Raw genomic sequence first — 7,176 nt, 5'->3', positions numbered from 1 at the left:
TATTTAGAAAAAAAATCCCCATTACTATTATCTTTCCTGACCATAAATAATTACTTTCTTTATCCCATTTTCCAGTGGCCTTAGAATACCAGGGCTTTGAAAGAGTTGGAAAATTTGTAGTTTCACTGGTTTTGATTGTACTAGAACTTGAGCTGGTGCCAACTGACAGGTACGCCAGTATTTTTTATATAAACACACACACGTATATGTATGTGTATGTGTATATGTATATGTATATGTGTATTTATGTACACTGAGTGGCCAGATTATTGTGATCTCTGAACACATAATAATCTGGCCACTCAGTGTGTGTGTGTGTGTGTGTGTGTGTGTGTGTGTGTGTGTGTTTTATTGACTTTAGAGAGGAAGAGAGGAAGAGAAGCATCAATGATGAAAGAGAATCATTGATTGGCTGCCTCCTACACTTTCCCTACTGAGGGTCTTGCCTACAACCTGGGTATGTGCCCTCACCTGGAATCAAACTATGACTCCCTGATTCATCGGTCGGCATTCAGCCACTGAGCAACACCAGCTGGGCATGCCAGCATTTCTTAATAGTGCATCTTTGCTTATTTAATTGTGCTTACATTTATTCCAACCTAAGTTGCTATTTTCCCCCTTAATTAAACATTGTCTCTGCAGTTTTTTCTGAAGACTCCATATTTAGCTTAATAAGTTCTCTTTATTACTATTGGGGTTAAGGCTGCATTGGCAATGCCACTATAAAGCCACATTTTGAAGAAAACAAGTCTGATACTTTAAATAGAAATCTAAAAAAGACAACTGGATTGGCGTACGTGAGATCAGGTTGTTGTTTGTTTTTGTTTTGTTTTGTTTTTTGTTTTTTACCTATTTGTTGAGTTCGGAACCATTGGGAATGCTTAGATTTTTTTTAGTTGAAGTTCATGTGTGCGTGCATGCGTGTGCCTGCCGTTTAACCCAGAAGAGTTATACTGTAAATCTGTCTAGTTGGTACCAGATGTATATTTTTAGAACTATCAGCTGCTTTAAAAAAAAAATCACTGATTAGAGAAAGAATTGAGATTCTGAGTGGGATTTTTATCTTGTTTATTTATTACTTAAAATCATAGCATACTGTATATTGATGATTTTAAAAGATTAAGATTTGTGAAAGAAATGCAGATTCTCTTATTATGTTCCGCAAAATGAATGTCCTGACAAGGGAAAAATTATTGGTAGAATACAGTCAAACCTCGTTTCTAGAACATCTTCCATCTTCAACAATTTGGTTGTCAATCAGGTTGTTCACAGAAAGAAAGTCTCTATTGTTGTTGAACCAAACTTCTACCTGACAACCCTTTTGTGCTGATACCTCAGTGTGGCAAAAAGCATATCTCAGGCAACAAAGGAGGGAATGCTTTTGTTGCTGGCAAAATCAATGACTAGCACAATTTTGAAACATAAAGAGGCCATCAAGAGTGCTAATGTTGCTAAGGTTGTGAAAGAAACAATGATCACAGACAATTAAGAGGTAGAAGGAAAGCAGTTAGCAGTGACAGCATTTGGGAGGCAAAGATGCTGCATGCTGACCTGAAAGACACCCTGGACAAGTCCTGAAAGTGATTCCTTTACAGCTAGGAGTGGGTAGTTCAACAAATTAAAAAAAAAAGTGTTTATTAATACATTAAATTACATTAGCATATACTGTATATAAGAAGGGTTTTTAAATGAATCATGTGGGGGTCTGGAACAGATTAATTCCATTTACATTATTTCTACTGAGAAAAATGATTTGGTTTTCAAATTGCTTCTCAAACAGCCCTATGGAACGAATTAAGTTCAAGAACCGAGGTTCCACTGTATTTGCTTCTCAGATGTTCAGAAGATGGGAGGGACTATGTGGTATTACAGCAGCTAATGTGGACAGGATCTTATTTCAGAGTGGATGGAGATAATTTCCCCCCAGAAGGAGCCAGCTCAGAAATGCTAGTCTCCAGATAATGAATCCTTGGTCCCTGGTAAGCCCTGTTCTTATCGGAACCCCACCACAAGCAAGCTTGTGGAGGTAGAATGAGCTGGCCTGTGTCTCCTCGATTTCTTAGTTGGGTTTGCTCTAAGGCTGGGGCTGGCATTAGTGCTGAAGAAGTAAGTTTACACTGGAGCTTTTCTCCACTAACCATTTGGAATAGTAAGGCCCAAAACTGAAGCATAAAGAATTTAAATGCCTAGCATACTTGACCTGCTTTGTACCCGGCTCAGGATCCCTGTGCAAGGAGCCACCTCACTCACTGAAAGAAATCCCCAAATCAGGGTTCCCAGGCCCAGACAGCCTTAGACTTGGCACAACTCAGTGCCCATGCTCCCTGCCGGAGAGCTCCCTGAACAGAGCTTGACAGCTTGTTGCCCATGGGGAAAATCTGGAAGGCCCTTGAACTGAGACTGTGATTCAATTTTCAAAGGGAAGTTAAGACACACAAAAAAGTTAAGAGTATGCAACGAAGACTCTGTGGCCTATAGAGCCTAAAATGCTGACTGACTGTCCTGTCCCTTTACTGTCCCTGCATGAGCAGTCACATTTAAGAAAGGACACAGAATTCCCCTTAATTTAGGGGTCACCATTCCTGGGCACAAAAATGATGGGCAAGACAAGTGAACAAACTTCAATTTAAAAATATGTGTTTATGCATCAGACTTTAATTTCTTAACCTTTCTTCTAGGTTATTTTCAAGATCATTTTTCTAATAAACCATGAATCATGTCCCGCCTCCCTCCCACACGTAAAAAGTGCTATTTGGGAGTGCTCACTGCTGTACTGGAATATCTCCAATCACAAGATCTCACCTCGTTCTCACCACCTTATACCACAGGGTAGAAGACAGCCAGGTGCTTTCTCCGTGGTGCAGGGATGGGTTGCTGTGAGAGGCAAGCGGTGGGGAACTTAATTTGGGGGAAGAATTAATATCACTTAGGGCCAGCCAAGAAGGCTGTAAACTCTGAATACTTGACATTGAAAGAGAAATAGGTTAGGTGGGTACTTGCTAGAAGCTTTGCCAAAGGAAGACATTCTGTGTTCAGTCTTGGCAGCAGCCATTACAGTAACACTCGGTTCCACTGTCATACTGTGTGTGCTCCTGTGTCATACTGTGTGCTGCTCCTGTGGTCATACTGTGTGCTGCTCCTGTGAAGACCCCAGAGGCTGTTCTCAAGGTTTTACAGTCCATCTAAGGAAATCACAGTAAAAGTATGAACATAACTTTTTGTACAGTACCAGTGGTTTTTGCACATTTCACCCCCTCTTCCTGCCTTTAGGCCGCACCCCCCAACCTGGGGGTAAACCGAAGAGGCTGCTGGTGGCTCAGCCTGGCCACCTTGGAGGCCGAGATCACTTGTTCACCACCTGTTGTCCACACCTGTGCACTCAGGTTGGAAAGCTCTAGATTCACAGATATTCAAATTTTAAACTTGGGCCTTACATAGAGTGGTTTTCCTTATAAGAAGTGTGCATCTCAGCAAGGAACTCAAAAAGGCAAATGTGTTTTCCAAGCTTTAAAAAAAAGAAATCAGCTTTAGGATTTTGTGTGAAAATGTGCAATTCAGCAGAACCACCTGTAAGTAAATTATTTGGTTATTTCTATTTCAGTGTTTTCTGTTTTATGATACTGATTTTCCCTTTCAATAATAAATGATGTGACCAACCAAGGAGAAATCTTTATTCTGTTATAAGATTATTTTTACAGTTAGGAATTACAAAAAGAATAATGGATCATAAATGTGTTTTCCTTTTGGAATAAGAGGAATTCTCTCTGGGGGATTCTTGTGGTGTATCATTTCCATTCATAGTAACCTCACTGGCCACACTTGCACTTGAGTTGGTGTTGAGAATCAAACTGGAAGTCCACCAATGGCCCACAGACTTGTGTGAGCTTGCTTCCTTGTGATTTAACTAGATTTTTCTGGCCTTTGAATCTTGTTACCTGTTGCAATGCTTAGTTGAACTTGATTCTAAATTCAGTAAAATAAATTATCTGAATCTGAGGGCGCTTGTGCTTTTCTGTGTCCAGTGTGCGTGTGGTGAAGTGTCCAAGTGCATTGTGGAGAGAGGGGTCTGTGTGTCCAGGGCCACAGCAACCAAACGCCACAAGAAGTATTTACCAAGGGGAACAGCACTAAGCCATTCTTAGCAATAAAGGCCACAGCTAGACCACAGTGTCTGAGGTATTTGTTGTTAATCCTCACCCCTGAGGATATTTTCCTTTGGTGGTTAGAATGGAAGGGAGGGGGAGAGACAGAGTAAAACATTGATATGAGAGAGAGACACCATTTGGTTGCCTCCTGCACACACCCTGACCAGGGCTGGGGATTGAACTTGCAACTGGTATGTGCCCTTGCCCGAAAATGAACCCTGGACCACAGGTGACACTGAACCACACTGGCGAGGGCATATCTGAATTACTTTAAGTACCTATTGCCCGGCTGATGTAGCTCAGTGATTGAGCATCAACCTATGAATCAGGAAGTCACAATTTGATTCCCAGTCAGGGCACATGCCCAAGTTGTGGATTTGATCCCCAATAGGGGGCATGCAGGAGGCAGCCTATCAATGATTCATCATTGATGTTTCTATCTCCCTCTTCCTCTCAAATCAATAAAATTATATATATATATATATATATATATATATATATATATATATATATATATATATATATATATATATATATATATGTATATGTATTGGGTCGGCAGCTAAGTAATTGCGGATTTTTAAAAAAATCAAAATTTTTTCATGGAACTAAATAACTTTATTCTGTAATGTATTGCCCATTTTGATCAATGACCTCTTGCCATCTTTCAGGCAGCATCATAATCCCACGTTCAAAAAACTTCTGGTTTTTATTAGCAAAAAACTGAATCAGGTACGATTTGACATCATCATCATTATTGAAATTTTTACTATTCAAGGAGTTTTGTAAAGATCGAAACAAAAAGTAATCAGATGGTGCAAGGTCAGGACTATATGGTGGATGTGGCAAAACATCCCAACCAAGCTCCATTAATTTTTGCCGAGTGATCAAAGATGTGTGTGGCCTTGCATTGTCATGATGGAATACAACACCTTTTCGATTTGTCAATTCGGGCTGCTTTTCTTCAACTGCATTGTTTAATTTCGTTAGTTGTTCAATGTAGACATCAGAATTGATCGTTCGGTTGGGTGGTAAGAGTTCAAAGTAGACAATTCCTTTGTAATCCCACCAAACTGATAACAAAACCTTCTTTTGATGAATATCAGCTTTTGATGTTATTTGAGTTGGTTCACCTGGCCTGCTCCACATCTTTTCCGCTTGATATTGTTGTAAACAACCCATTTTTCATCGCCAGTTATCAGTCGTTTTAAAAATGGATCATTTTCATTACGTTTCTTTAGCAAATCGCAGCTGCTAATGCGTTGCGTTAACTGTGATTCTTTCAATTTCGCGAGGAACCCATGTATCGAGTTTTTGAACATAGCCAAGTTGTTCTAAGTGATTTTCAATGCATGTATGTGATACATGAAGCTTCTCTGCAATCTCACGTGTTGTACTGTGACAGTCCGAATTGATTATTGCTTTGATTAGGGCGTCATCAACTTCAACTGGACGACCAGAGCGTTTTTCATCTTTGAGTGAAAAATCACCAGAACGAAATTTGGCAAACCAATTTTGACACTGCCGTTCTTTTAAGGCTTCGTCACCATAAACAGCACATAACTTTTTATGAGCTTGTGATGCGTTTTTCCCTTTGCGGAAATAAAAAAGCAAAATATGATGAAAATGTTCCTTTTGATTTTCCATTTTTCAACGAACGCCAAACGAAAACTACAAAACAGATCAAAAAACTTTTTTTACTGATTAACAGCTGAATAGCCAACTATCAAATAACAAAACGTGTTTTACATTTGTACTACGTCTGCAAACCTAAAAATTCAACTGAAGCCATATATGTGTGAAACCAGCAATTACTTAGTTGCCGACCCAATATATATATATATATATATATATATATATATATATATATATATATATTTTTTTTTTTTTTTTTTTTTTTTTTTTTTTTTTAATGCTGAAACCAGCCGAAACCGGTTTGGCTCAGTGGTAGAGCATCGGTCTGCGGACTGAAAGGTCCCAAGTTCAATTCCGGTCAAGGGCATGTACCTTGGTTGCGGGCACATCCCCGGTGGGGGGTGTGCAAGAGGCAACCGGTCGATGTTTCTCTCTCATCGACGTTTCTAGCTCTCTATCTCTCTCCCTTCCTCTCTGTAAAGAAATCAATAAAATATATTTTTAAAAAATATATAAATAAAACAATGCTGAAACAGGTTTGGCTCAGTGGTAGAGCATCGGTCTGCAGACTGAAGGGTCCCAGGTTCGATTCCTGTCAGGGGCATGTACATTGGTTGTGGGCACATCCCCAGTAGGGGGTGTGCAAGAGGCAGCTGGTCGATGTTCCTCACTCATCGACATTTCTAGCTCTCTCCCTTCCTCTCTATAAAATATCAATAAAATACATTAAAAATATATATTTTAAAACAATACTTAGTAACTATGTAAAGATAAGAAGTGAACTGATTAATGTACTTTCTCTGATAGTAAAAACAGGCGCCGACTTTATGTTTCATCATTTTGCATAACCAAGCTAAGCTTAAAGCCACTAGCTTATTTCCAGAGAAGAGAAATTTGAATCTTATTAATGTTGCTAATAACTCTTAGAAGCTAAAGCTTTTTTTCAGCTGTTTTGAGAATAAATAGAGGTTTTCCTCGTGGACTAAGGTGGGGCTGAAAATAGATGATGGAGACAGATGGAAAGGGAAGGGGACCAGCTGTTAAGAACAACAAAAATAAAAGCCCAAGAAGTGTGAGGGGAGGGGCAGGCAGACAGTGGGAGAGCAGAGAGGAGTGCTCAGGAAGTAAAAATAAAAAGCTACTGCACAGCAAAAGAAACCATCAACAAAACAACAAGAAAGCCCACTGCATGAGAGAACATATTTGCCAATGTTATCACTGATAAGGGTTTAATCTCCAATATTTACAGGGAACTAATACAATTTAACAAAAGGAAGATCAACAACTCAATCAAAAAATGGGCAAAGGACCTAAATAGATACTTTTAAAAATATATATTTTTTTTTTTTTTTTTTTTTTTTTTTTTTTTTTTTTTTTTTTTTTACAGAGAGGAAGG

The 7,176-nt window shown here is 39.0% G+C and overlaps 1 long non-coding RNA gene across 1 annotated transcript; it reads left to right on the top strand.

Moving 5' to 3' along the window:
- Positions 1-841: 841 nt before the first annotated feature.
- LOC123652883 lies at positions 842-3,996 on the top strand. The gene is made up of 2 exons (XR_006742434.1): positions 842-1,680; positions 2,989-3,996. It is a non-coding gene; the product is annotated as an uncharacterized LOC123652883 (long non-coding RNA).
- Positions 3,997-7,176: the final 3,180 nt, after the last annotated feature.

The sequence above is a fragment of the Pipistrellus kuhlii genome, unplaced genomic scaffold (genome assembly GCF_014108245.1).
Source record: "Pipistrellus kuhlii isolate mPipKuh1 unplaced genomic scaffold, mPipKuh1.p scaffold_m20_p_21, whole genome shotgun sequence".
NCBI classification, from domain to species: domain Eukaryota; kingdom Metazoa; phylum Chordata; class Mammalia; order Chiroptera; family Vespertilionidae; genus Pipistrellus; species Pipistrellus kuhlii.
The sequence above is the reverse complement of the archived record's forward strand: the minus strand, read 5'-3'. Positions and strand labels throughout refer to the sequence as shown.